The sequence below is a fragment of the Lissotriton vulgaris genome, chromosome 1_1, assembly GCF_964263255.1.
Source record: "Lissotriton vulgaris chromosome 1_1, aLisVul1.2, whole genome shotgun sequence".
In the NCBI taxonomy this organism is placed as follows: Eukaryota; Metazoa; Chordata; class Amphibia; order Caudata; family Salamandridae; genus Lissotriton; species Lissotriton vulgaris.
Window position 1 is genome coordinate 37,207,277 of NC_141685.1, and position 14,110 is coordinate 37,221,386.

The 14,110-nt window shown below is 47.6% G+C and overlaps 1 protein-coding gene across 2 annotated transcripts in view; it reads right to left on the bottom strand.

Annotated features, from left to right (window-relative positions):
* Positions 1-14,110, bottom strand: part of LOC147737093 (uncharacterized) — a 54,254-nt gene that overhangs the window by 10,535 nt on the left and 29,609 nt on the right. The window lies entirely within an intron of this gene.

Genomic DNA, 14,110 nt, shown 5'->3' on the forward strand with positions numbered 1-14,110 from the left:
AGGGCAATGAAATTAAGGAGTACGTTCATGTGTTGATTTTATTCCACCTGATTATCAGTTGTTAGGCTTTTGTGCAGAAAAACAGGACACAATTTTTTTCCAGACAGAAAAATTAGACTGAAAAGACCCACAAGACTCTGGGTGCAGCAGAAGCAGCCAGGACTTATGCTGTTTTTCTTACTAACTGGGGGAAACACACAATTCTTCCCTCTGTTAGAAATATCTTTCCCCTTCCCTCCCCTGCTTCGCCCATCTCCCCCACCCAACCAACCACATGCATAAAACAAGTGGTAAGTAAAAGCAGAAAAACACTATGAAATAGTGAATGGCATGTGGTTTGACAGGCAGAAGAATTTCAGACCATTCGCTGGTGGAGGTGCAACTCGATGGTCCGGTTGGTATGAATTAGGTGACTAAAAACGGTTCTGACATTTGCAGGTGGGTCACGCTCTGCAAGGTAACATCTGGGAAGGGGGGGAAGTTGCCTGATGCATCCCCACTGGAGGACCAGCTGCTAACTAATCCCCTGACTGAAAAAGCAATCTCAACCATCTATAGGAAGTTGATCTACAATATGTGTTGTAGTAATGTGGCTCACTGGTTAGAGGCGGCAGATCCAGAAGCAGAGGACGGCCCGGGACCAGGGTTCAATTCCCAACGCGGCAGGGTCGTGGACAAGGGTCAGCAGACTCGATAATTCTCGCTTCGGTGCCTACTCTAACCAGGGGTCTCACTCGGCAACTCTGGGCATTAGCTTGCCTCATCTCCACAACGTCCCCATCAACGCCGGGGATGCCTGGCTTCACCTTGGGGATACCCAGGAGGGACTATCCCACAGGGAAAGCCAGGACGGGTTCCCCAGCGGTATACAGCGCCAGGACGCCGCTCGGCAACAGTGCGCTTTACAAGTATACATTACATTACATTACACCACGCTTGTGAAGGAGTACCCTGCTCACCAAAGTCTAAATCAAGACCTTAATCTTGTCTGTGCTATGCATGTATCTCTAGGTCTGCTTCATTATGTCCATCAGTCTTTCTATGATGTACCTGTTATTGCGGCGTGTGTGTTTAGTACAGGTTTAATCTTACGGTGTGTGGGGGGGTTTATTTGAACCCTGTGGTTTAATCTGCACTTGTTGCTTATGCGGTGTTATGTGGTGTTGTCACACCCTTGTAATTATAACAAGCATTTGCAATGCAATAGGTGTTGCATTAGGAAAGTTTGAGCTATTGGTATTGTAAATGACACATTTTTTATTTATGTGTTGGTTTTGAAAATAGCGAAATGAATAGCTTTGTCATTTACAATGCCTATAGTTTTAACTTTCGCAAATGTGACACCTATAGCATTTGTAATGCAATATGTGTTGTATTTACGTGACTTAGATTATTGATGTTACAAATAACAATGGCTTTTAATTTTTTTAAATAATTAATACTTAAGTAAAAGTTATTGTAATTTATAATGGCAATTGCTTAAACTTTTGTAAATAATTTTATTGTGACGAAAATCCAAGAACAGAAGTGAAATATTAACATCTTTTTGTGACATTTGTAATAAAGCTTGAAACATTGAGAGAACATATTTGAACTAGTTGTTGAATTGTTGCACAGATTGCTGCTGTGGTGGCGCTGAGTGATGTTTTGGTGGCTCTGAGTGATGCTGTCGCGTTCAGTGATGCTGTGGTAACACATAGTGATGTTGTGGTGCCCCTGAGTGATGCTGTAGTGATGCGACAGACAGACAGAGGGAGGGCGACAGACAGAGTGAGGGCGACAGACAGAGTGAGGGCGACAGTCATGTCAAAGTCATTAGATATGGTCCAAACTCCAGACAATCAGGCGACAGCACCCTCTGGAACCTTCACCTCAGAGGCTCAGGCTCTCCAATTTTTTAGCACAAGTGTGGCATAAGAGCCAAGGAGAAGAGGGGAGCCTCTGAGGGGAGGTGGGTGAGTCACATGTGAATCTATGAAAGATATCAATACTGGAGAAGCACAGTTTTCAGGTAAGTAACTTATGTTCTTCTCCAGTATTGGGGTATCTTTCATAGATTCACATGCTTGAATCAGAGTAGATAGGAGTAATTCGAGAACTGTGCATAGTAAGCCATAAGTACACTGTAAACAGAGTACGAGAGAATACATATACGTATATTACAGTATAGCAGTAAACATGGGCACATCTGCAAAAAGTAGAAATATATACATGTATACAATGTGTGCAGGAGGAGGTAAGAAACAGAGGCTCACCTTACTTAAAAAGATTACGTAGCACCGCTTGCCCAACAGCTGTGTCAGCATTGTTGGCAGCTTCCATACAGTAGTGCTTGGTCGCAGCTCTGCAAATCTGATGAAGAGGCACACCAGCAAAGAAAGAAGTAGAAGAGGAGACTGCTCTAGTAGAGTGCGCTTTAATCGTTGCTTGAAGTGTCTTGCCTGCTTGCTGATTGCAAAAGGAAATTGCTCTAGATATCCAACGTGCAATAGTCTATTTAGCAACTGGAGGTTCTTTACGCATCCTGCCGTAGGCTATGAAGAGCTGATCAGTTTAACGGATACTGGTTGTTCTTTGCAAATAAAATGTCAAACATCTCTTAACATCTAGAGAATGTAAAGTCTTTCCTGCTGGCAACTGTGTATTAGGGGAAAAAGTCTTAAAGATGACATGCTCGTTCAGGTGGAAATCAGATGGAACTTTAGGAATTAAGGCCGGATTAGTGCGGAGCGCCACAGCGTCTTTGGTGAATTGAAGAAAAGGTGGTTTGATAGTAAAAGCTTGTATCTCGCTGACTTGAAGTAAGAGCTAAAAGCAGTGATGTCTTCCAGGAGATGAATTTAAGATCAGCAATACGAATGGGCTCAAATGGGGACTTCATGAGTTGTGCCAACACAATGTTCAGATGCCAAGGAGGAGGCGGGCGTCGATTGGAGGGAACATCTGAAATAAGCCTTTGAAAAATTGTTGAATAATTCTTGAAGAATAAAGAGAATTGGAGCCATCGTGCTGGAATCTGGAAACTGCATCCAGAAAAACCTTCAGGGTAGAGTGAGAGTGGACGGATTTTGCTAATTGTAAGAAAAAAGGCAGAAGTTGCTCTAGCGTAGAGTGAACAGGGTGAACATTTATTTATTTTTTAAGTTAGCAACTGACACCCTATGGGTAACCTGGCGCTGTGATACAGGCGACTAGCTTAGGGCCGAGAGACTGTGTCCCCTGTCAGGAAGGAGTTAGCAGGATGCCAAAGAGCCTACTCGAGGGTAGAGCCAGGTTTTTAACCTTTTTCTAAACTGCAGGATGTTGTCCATTTGTCTCGTATCAAATGGAAGAGTATTCCAAAGGCGTGACACTGCCGCACTGAAGGCCCTAACTCCTGATTTGATTTTCCTAACTTTAGGCAACCTCACCAGATTAGCCAATGAGGAGCGCAGTGCTCGTGAAGGGACATACGATGTCAGTTTCTCCTGCAGAGATTTGGGCCTGTGACCATGTGGAGCCTTAAATACTATACATAGTGCCTTAAATCGTATCCTCTGCGAGACTGGCAGCCAGTGTAAATCTGAGAGTGCCCGGGAGGCGGAGGAGCGGCGTGGTTGTACTAGTACCATTTTGGCCACCATGGTCTGTACTCTTTGCAATCTCTCAATCAGATATTGCGGGGATTCTAGTAACAGGGCATTACAATAGTCCAGCTTACTGAGGATGGTGCTCCGGACAATCCGCGCTTTGTTCTGTTAAGAGAACATGGGAAGGATTTTCCGAAATGCTCTGATCAGAGTAAAACAACTTCCAGCTGTTTTGTTGACCGTTTTCTAATGTCAATTTCTTATCAACCATGACTCCCAGATTACGTACCACGCTACTGGGAGCCAATGGAGTAGCAGGGGTTGTTGACCAAAACTCAAGCGGAAGTTTAGGAGGGATTCTATCTACTGCACAGTGTAGAATCTCTGTCTTCTCAGAGTTAAACTGAAGAATTTGAATTTGAAGCTTCACACCAAAGATAGAACCGTTTCCACTTGAGTTTGTAGGTTTTGATAGTGGAGGGTGCTCTAGCGTTAGTGAGGACCTCCCTGAAGTCCAGAGTATTAATCAAATTAGCAAACTTCTAGTGCTCAGGCGCCAGTTGGATCTGGATGGCAGATCAGGCCGTGGTTCATAGTAAGAAGATTTGAAATTGGGCGCCGCCAAATTGGATTGCACTCCGACAGAAGGAGGAGCTCCGTAAACCTGAACTGGCGAGGCCATCTGGGGGCTATGAGAAGAATGCTGCAGGGTTCTTTCTGCAGTTTCCAAAGTACCCTTGCCACTAGAGGAATCGGTAGAAAAGCGTGAGCATATATTTTTGACCAGTTCATCAAAAACGCATTTCTGCACGATTCTGAGTGGGGAAGCCAACTTGCATAGAATGGGCACTTGCGGTTCAGGTTGGTCGCGAATAAATCCAGATTGTGGTGTCCGCAAAGCTTAAAGATGTGGTCCAGCGTCGGCTGATGAAGTTCCCACTGGTGGTTTGACAAGACCGACCTGCTCAGGGAGTCCGCTAGAAGGTTGGACACCCCGGAACATGGACTGCTGTGATCTGATGTTGATTCTCCCAATCCCAAATTTGCTGAGCTTGTATGGATAGCAAAGTGGATCCCGTGACCCCTTGTTTGGTCACATAATGCATGCTTGTTGTGTTGTCCATTTGGATCAACACTGAAGCTCCTTGAATGAGAATATCGCCAGTAAGTCCTAAAAGTTTATGTGCCAAGTTCATAGGTGGGTGTCTCATTTTCCCTTGACTGTGAGGGCTTGAAGATGACCTTCCCACCATTCGAGGGAGGCGTCTGTCGTGAGGATAAAACTTGGAGTGTCCACTACAAACGAACTGCAGAAATGTTTGGTATCCGAGTCCACCATAGCAATGCTCTTCATATCCGAGAGGGGATGTTGATGACATCGTTGAAGGACCCTGAGACTTGTTGCAATTGGTTGTAGAGTTCTCCAGTCGGGGTCCTATTTTGAGGCGACAGTTGCGAATTAGGGGAATACCGGAAGACAGCATCCCCAGAAGCGATTTGAACTGTCGAACAGAAACATACTTTTATGTGCGCAGGAGAGTTGCCAGTTTGGAAATCCGCTGTTGTCTTTCATTTGAGACAAAAGCCCTTGTTTGCTGTGTGTCTATGATGGCCCCCAAGAAGGTCGTCACTTGAGAGGGGGTGAACTGAGGCTTCTCCAGATTGATGGAAAGACACAGAGACAGGCATGATTGATTGTGTCTGGTTGCGACTGCAAACGACTGCGCCTTTATAAGGCAGTCGTCGAGGTAGCAAAATAGCAAAATAGGAGGAGTAACGCGGTTGGCCCCGATAGGGATGGTACTGCTGGTATTGGTTGTAACCTCCCCAAAAGGAAAAGGAGGAGCCACGACCCCTCGCACCCCTAACGGGCTGCATTTTAAACTGTACAGTAGTCACTACACACGGACCCGAGAGGCCTGGAATTTAGACTTTGACATTCCAATGGAAGATCAAGACTGGCAGCGGTCCTGTGAACTAACATGCATGGTTTCTAGTAATGCCCATTTTCGACTGATACATTATAATTTTCTGCGAAGAACCTACTTAACGCCACAAGACTTTCATCGAATGGTCGTGTCTTGCCTAGATATATGCCTGCGCTGCAACACTGTGGGGGTTGATTTCTTACATTAACCATGGCCCTGCGATGCAATACACTCCTTCTGGCAACAAGCTGTCGAAGAAATGGTGCAAGCCACACAACTAAGTATTGATCTGACACCGAAATGTTGCTTATTAAACCTCTTTAGATGCCAGAAGGGCGCAAGATAACCTATAAATTTGGTCAGTCGCCTATGGTACTGGCAAAACGTAGAATTGCAATCACATGGCTGTCCCAGAATGCCACAACGATTGCGCTCTGGCATAGAGAAGCGCTCGACTGGGCCCTAGCTGATGAGACACATATGCGCCTTAGCAGAAAGGATGACATGTTTGAGAATACACTAAACACTTGCCGTGCTCATACAGATAACTCCTAGCTCCTGCTTCCCGAGTGACAACAGACACAGACTCTGGCTCTGAAACTGACGAGGCAGAACACTACGACACTGGGGACGAGCAGGGCGGTGTCTCCACATGATAATTATAAGGTACGTTCCCAATTAGGGGAATGGGACACTTATTGATCACCTGGAGAATGGGAAAGCAGATTAGTGCATGTGTAATTATTGACTGCTTCTTGATTAACCTACTTACGTGGACATATTGGTAGTATATGTCTCGGTATACTCTAACTGCCTGGTTGTATGTTGACAAAATTAAAATAAAGTTCTAAAAAAGCAAAACAAAACAAAGCCATTACATTGTGGGTGGTAGAGGGTAGTGAACCAGTAATTCACACCACACTCCTTCAACATGTGTTTCAAGTAGCCAGACATGAAGTTGGTACCTCTGTATGACACCACCTCCTTAGGGAAGCCCACCCTGGTAAAGATGCTAATGAGGGCCCTAGCCACTGCAGGGGCAGTGGTAGTCCTGAGGGGAATTGCCTCGGAATACCTGGAGGCATGATCTACTACCAGCAGAACTGTTCCCTGATGCTGTAGGGGGTCAAGGGGAGCAACAATGTCAATCATTGCCTTTTCAAAGGGAACACCAACAACTGGAAGCAGGATTAAGGGGGCCTTTGGGTGCCCACCTGTCATGCCACTGGCTTGACAGATGGGGCAGGAGTTACAAATCTCCTTCACCTTCTGGTGCATCCCTGGCCTTTAGTTCTGGTTTGGTCAAGGTGTCCAGCTACGGGGATGCCATAACCAGGTCCTCTAGGAAAGATACAAACAAGTTTTCCCCACTGAAGGGAAGATGGCTTAACAAGAGCTTCTGAGAGTTACTTACCTTCAAGACTCTCATCCAGATATGCTTCGTGGCTGCTTTCACTGATCTTAAAGTAGATGTTGCTGCACAGACGCCAAACAATACGTCATATACAACTCTGACCCGAAGTTCTATCATGGAAAGCCGTGAAGCACAGTCCGTTCGTTGATCATCTCAAAGAGTCTGGACAGAATAAGTTGTATATGTGGCTGCTTATAATGCACAAATGGAGGCGCAGGAACTCCCCAAATGCCTGAGGCTCTACGACTCTCCTAGTGGCACTAGGTTTGGGGTCTTTGGCCTCAGTGTAAAGGATTCCTCCCAATACGTCCTGTGGGCACCACTGCCATCACCTCCTTCCTGTGCTGCAGCTTGCCGTCACAGGTTTTCAAGAATGGGATAGGTTTTCTGTCTCTGGCACAGATCTTCCCTAGAGGGTCGCCTCAGTGCCAAAAGCTCATCCTGGTAAAACTTCAGCTCCTACTCTGTTGTCTCTGGGGCTGACCCTTCTTCCTCCTGAGGAGAACGGTCTGGTGTCTGACTAGAAGCTGGTTCTCCAGTTTTTCTGACTTTTCTCTTGGAGGACTGAGCCATTATTCCAGACTTTAGCCCTTCTTTTACACCCGGGCTCTGCTCTGTGCTATGGTTTTCACACACACCCAGTGTGAGATTCCAAGCATTTCTGCACGGATCCTCAGTTCTGCCCCAGCCCAGGCTAAGGGTTCCAAATCATTGCCAGGAAAACAATCAACTAGTATGGATGAAGAGACTGCTACCTCTTTCTTGCCAGCAACTCCTCCCAAATCAAAAGACACCCTCGCCTGCGGGATGGGTTTTTGTCACATTTTCAGCATTGATTACTGGAAAGGTCCTTCCAGGCAGATGCTGTTCTAAGGAAACTATCTGCTCAGTCACCATGGCGATGCTGGCGCCAGTGTCTCTCAAGGCCTCCACCCTAACTCCATGTGCATGTTAGTGGGCCAGGCAGCTAAGGTGGCTAAGGCCACATCCCTACTTGAGTCGCCTAAGAGAGCTCATTGGCATGGCCATTGCTCTCCTGAGATCCCATCTGGAGATTGGCAGCTGCAGGTACTGCAGGTGGACCAGAGGTATATTTCTTGTTTTTACAGCCAGAGTCTCAAGGTCAGTGCCCAAGTGACCTAAAGCCATGGCACCAAGCCCATCTTAGGATCCTAGTTCTTACCCTGGTACCCACCCTTTGGCTGTCAAGAGTCTCTGGGCCCACTCTCTTGAACAGGTTTTTGGGGGCCTGAAGAAGAATCTTTCTTTTTCGGGTTACCCCATTTCCCTAGGGTCGCTTTCTGGCCTCTTTCTTTTGGTCTCGCCCACCAGCAGGAGTCTTGGTCACCCTTGTTTTGACCCAGTGGTCTGCCTTCTTCCCCAACTTTTGAGGAGAAAGTGGACCAAGGTCCACCAGGAATTGATGTAGCTTCCCTTGGTAACAATTACTTAACAGATGCTCCTTCATTATCAAATGATAAAGCCCTTCAAAGGAATGCACATTCTTACCTACTAACCAACCTCCTACTGATTTCAGTGAATAGTCTACAAAATCTAGCCAGGCCTGGCTTTGGGTTTTTCAAGCCTCCCTGAAACTGGTGCTATACTCCGTACTGAATCCAAAGCCCTCACTTAGGGGACCCTTCATGAGGTCATAGGATTGAGCCTCTTTCTCACTGAGTGTCAGGAGTCTATCCCTGCACTTTTCTGAGAACATTTCCCACAGGATAGCACTCCACGGCTTCCTGTGGACCTGCCTGCTAAGACAGGCCCGCTCAAAAGCAATGAACCACTTGGTGATATCATCACATAAATAATCCCTTTGGGGTTGTTAGGATCAAATGAATCTACTTTCTCCTTATTTATGATTGTGATGCCACCAAAGATGGGTCCTCGGCCAATCTCCTTTCTCTCTCTTCTGTAGATAGGAGTTGGGCTTCTAGATCTGCCCTCCTGGCTAGTCTTTGCAGAGCAAGCTCTTCGTCTGAAGAGGCTTCTTTGTCATGGGGTGCCACACGGTCACTCTTACGGTCAGTATTTTGATCTGTAAGATCAGAGTCATCCTCTGATCTTACAGATCAAAATATCTTTGTCATATTCTGCCAAAAGATCCTGGAGCTTTGCTTCGGTAGGGTTTGGCCCAGTCCTGAGCCTATAGGTTTTACCCAAGCCTCTGAGCTATTTTATACTTAAAGACATAAGGTGTGAGGTCGATTTCCTTGACCTGTATCAGCTCTTCTGAGTGACTACTTCTAGCACTCATTAACTTTACAAAGTTGGGATCCTTTTTGGAGAGGAAAAAACCCTAATACTGGTTTCCAAACGACAGCAAGAGTTTGACTTTTGAAACAGCTGTACTCAAGGGGACCGAACCAGGGCCCGGACATATTTCAAAATTTGGAAAAATAGTCAATTTGCAAAACTACAATTTACCGAAAGGCAATTTCTGGATTGAATCTTGTTGTCACTTATTGTCAGGGAGGACCAGCAAATGCAAAGTCGTGTACCCTACCGCTGCGCCACCAGTGTAGGAAGCTGGCTCTCTATATACTATATCAAAAAGAGGTAGAGTGTGCTGTGTACCCTACCGCTGCGCCACCAGTGTAGGAAGCTGGCTCTCTATATACTATACCAAAAAGAGGCAGAGTGTGTTGTGTACCCTACCGCTGCGCCACCAGTGTCGGAAGCTGGCTCTCAATATACTATACCAAAAAGAGGTAGAGTGTGTCGTGTACCCTCCCACTGCGCCACAAGTGTAGGAAGCTGGTTCTCTATATACTATACCAAAAAGAGGTAGAGTGTGTCGTGTACCCTACCGCTGCGCCACCAGTGTAGGAAGCTTGCTCTCTATATACTATACCAAAAAGAGGTAGAGTGTGTCATGTACCCTACCGCTGCGCCACCAGTGTAGGAAGCTGGCTCTCTATATACTATACCAAAAAGAGGTAGAGTGTGTCGTGTACCCTACCGCTGCGCCACCAGTGTAGGAAGCTGGCTCTCTATATACTATACCAAAAAGAGGTAGAGTGTGTCGTGTACCCTTCCGCTGCGCCACCAGTGTAGGAAGCTGGCTCTCTATATACTATACCAAAAAGAGGTAGAGTGTGTTGTGTACCCTACCGCTGCGCCACCAGTGTAGGAAGCTGGCTCTCTATATACTATACCAAAAAGAGGTAGAGTGTGTCGTGTACCCTACCGCTGCGCCACCAGTGTAGGAAGCTGGCTCTCTATATACTATACCAAAAAGAGGTAGAGTGTGTCGTGTACCCTACCGCTGCGCCACCAGTGTAGGAAGCTGGCTCTCTATATACTATACCAAAAAGAGGTAGAGCGTGTCGTGTACCCTACCGCTGCGCCACCAGTGTAGGAAGCTGGCTCTCTATATACTATACCAAAAAGAGGTAGAGTGTGCCGTGTACCCTACCGCTGCACCACCAGTGTAGGAAGCTGGCTCTCTATATACTATACCAATAAGAGGTAGAGTGTGTCGTATACCCTATCGCTGCGACACCAGTGTAGGAAGCTGGCTCTCTATATACTATACCAAAAAGAGGTAGAGTGTGTCGTGTACCCTACCGCTGCACCACCAGTGTAGGAAGCTGGCTCTCTATATACTATACCAATAAGAGGTAGAGTGTGTCGTATACCCTATCGCTGCGACACCAGTGTAGGAAGCTGGCTCTCTATATACTATACCAAAAAGAGGTAGAGTGTGTCATGTACCCTACCGCTGTGCCACCAGTTTCGGAAGCTGGCTCTCTATATACTATACCAAAAAGAGGTAGAGTGTGTCGTGTACCCTACCGCTGCGCCACCAGTGTAGGAAGCTGGCTCTCTATATACTGTACCAAAAAGAGGTAGAGTGTGCCGTGTACCCTGCCGCTGCGCCACCAGTGTAGGAAGCTGGCTCTCTATATACTATACCAAAAAGAGGAAGAGTGTGTTGTGTACCCTACCGCTGCGCCACCAGTGTAGGAAGCTGGCTCTCTATATACTATACCAAAAAGAGGTAGAGTGTGTCATGTACCCTACCGCTGCACCACCAGTGTAGGAAGCTGGCTCAATATATACTATACCAAAAAGAGGTAGAGTGTGCCGTGTACCCTACCGCTGCGCCACCAGTGTAGGAAGCTGGCTCTCTATATACTATACCAAGAGAGGTAGAGTGTGCCGTGTACCCTACCGCTGCGCCACCAGTGTAGGAAGCTGGCTCTCTATATACCATACCAAAAAGAGGTAGAGTGAGCAGAGAGTCCAGTGGATCCCCAAAGGCTTTACAGAGACTAAAGTAGATAATACTAATGCTCTCTTTTGTAGTAGTGTGAAAGAGCAGTTAGCTTATCCGAGGGTAGTCGTAAGCATTTGTTGTACACACCGTGGCAATAAAAGAGACACACACGCAATGATTAAATCTGAGACCAATTCATAAAAATGACACTTGGTTGGATTTATTATGCAGAACCACAGAACTTTGTCTTAGGTAAATATTTTTCGCAATAGAAATACATTTTCAATGTAAAAAGTGGACACACTGCAATTTTCAGACTTTGCAATGTTAAGCAATGGGAGGAAAATACATTAAACGTACGTATACGCATCATTGACTTACAAGACCAGTCTTCGGAAATTCAGGTCAGTACAAGGCAAGGTTCAGTTCAGCACCAACAGTGCACCACAAGCGACAAAGGGGTGGGCGGGTACATGGTGCAAGTTCAAGGTCAGTCACCGAATACAAATAAAGGGGACTGGGGCAATCGGACAGAGGGTGCTTACAGGTAAGAAGCAGCGGCCTGGAGGAACAGTCTCCGAGGCTGAGGCTAACACTGAGCAGGGGCCAAGGCAGCACCAACACTACAACACTAGCGGCATAGGGGCGGCTGGATGCACAGTGCCAACACAGCATCGGGTGCCCAAGGAAAAGCAATGGAGGCAGGCCAAATCTGAAAAGGGCTGCAGGCTCCAGCAGGAGGCCGATCGAAAGAAACCAACAGCCATTGAGGTAAGTTATGATGCTCAGGGACGTACGGACACCTTTTGTCCTCTTCACCAAGGTCCAGGATGGATGGGTGAAGGGGTGCCTTTTGGTGTCAGAAATGGCTAACCAGTGCATGTCGCGGTTGAGGGGTCTTCTTGCAGAAGCTGCAGGCAACTTCTAGGAGTCCAGGAGAGGTCAGCTCATGGTGGAGTTGGGCTCTTGAGAGCTGGGGAACCTTGCTGAACCGGTGGGCCACTTGGACTCGGGCTGGTAGCATCGGGTGCAGAGGTAAAACCGGGGGGCAGTCTGCGCAGTTCTTCAGGTCACAGAGTCTTTACTTTGAAGAGGGTTGCTTTGTGAATAGGTCTGCTTTTCTCTGGAGACCTTGGTCTTTATCGAAGGCAGGCAGTCCTCCCAAGGTTCTGGAGGTCGCTGGGCTGCAAGACGAGTTGACCTTTGAATCAGGATCATCCAGGGATGCAGACAGGCCAGTAGGGCTGGGACCATGTCCGGCTTTCGAGCTGGGTACTCGACAGAATCAGCGCTGCTTCTTGCCACTGAATCCATCAGGCAATTTGTGGATGCAGATCAAACGGTGGCCTTGATCCTGTTGGATCTAAGTGCTGCCTGTACACTGTAGCCCATCACACGTTGGTACAGTGTCTGAGGAAGGGTGGGGTGTCTGGCAATGCCCTGAATGGCTAAATTCTTTCCTGTCGGGTCGCTGCTTCCAGGTGAGACAGGGTGAACACTACTCTAGGGTCATCAAGCTGAACCAGGGAGTGCTGCAGCCTGACCCTGAGCCCGACCCTGTTTAATCTCTATGTAGCTCCCGTTTCGGAGATTGCTCAGGGGTTCGGGATCAGGGTCGTATCCTATGCCGATGAAACGCAGCTGGTGGTCTCCCTGACCCAGGCACCGGAGTTCGCTGCCTCCAACTTCATGGCATGCATGCCAGAATTGGCTGCATGGATGGCTAAGAACGGCCTGAAGTTGAATGGCAACAAGACAGAGGTGCTTGTGGTGGGTAAAGCCCCACTGTGTTGTCATCGGCATGGTAGCCCCAGGACTTGGGGGGGAGACACCTACGCCCTCTGTGCAGGCAAAGAACTTGGGAGTTTGGTTAGATCCCAGTCTTTCCTTCGACTATCAAACCAGACTGGTGGCAGGGACCTGTTTTGGAATCCTGAAGGTCCTGCGTAAAACCTTGGACCTACTCCCCGTGGCGGCTAGAAAGACTCTGGTTCATGCCCTGGTGACGTCGCACCTGGACTATGGTAACATCCTTTATCTAGGCGAGACAACCAAGTGTATGCTCCGTCTGCAGGGAGTGCAGAATGTGGCAGCCCACCTTATTTTGAGGCGTCCGAGAAGGGCATCGGCTAGGGAAGCCCTGGCCGCGTTACACTGGCTCCCGATTAAAGAAAGAGTCACTTTCAAGGCACTTTGTGTCTGTCATCGGATCCTGCAGGGAAGGACCCCTCCGTATCGGTCGGATCTCCTGACCCCCTATGTCCCCACACGTCAGCTGAGGTCAGGTGGGGTAGGATTGGTGTGCGTACCCAACATTAAGAAAGCCAGTCCTTCCTTCTGCCTATTGGCGGCCAAGCAATGGAATGCTCTCCCGATGGAGCTCCGGATGGAGGCCCAGGAGAGATGCTTCAGGAAAAAACTAAAAACGCTTCTCTTTCCCCAAGTTTAGTAGGGTGAGGGTAGTGGGCATCTGATTACTGGCTAACTCTACCGCAGCGCGGGGACACACTGGCATAAGTGTAACCATTGCGCTTTATAAGTGGACCTATTATTATTATCATAGTTCTCTACAGAGCCTCACCAGCAGAGAAGGCTGCTGTGCCCGGCTCTTCTTAGGTCGCCAGGAACTGAAATTCAGGGTCTGAGGATGCCGCCTAAAATCTTTATTTAAGGGTGTTACAAGGGAGTAAAAGGTAGTGGCCAAAGGGCCACTTTCCCGGGGTGTCTACACCCTCTTATCATGCCCACCTCCTGTGGGAAGGGGACATAGTCCTAGCCCTGATTGAATAAGTCCCACCATCTTCAAGATGGTGGGCACTACAAAGTGTACTTCACCTCGTCTCCAGCACCTTAGGGGTGGAGTTGGCAGAGGCAACGGGGGGCACACCTTCTATTCTATCTAAGGTTTTCCACCGGTCCTCGGCCAAAAACGTGGTGAGGACAGGAAGATCACTTGCTCCCTGTTAGACCC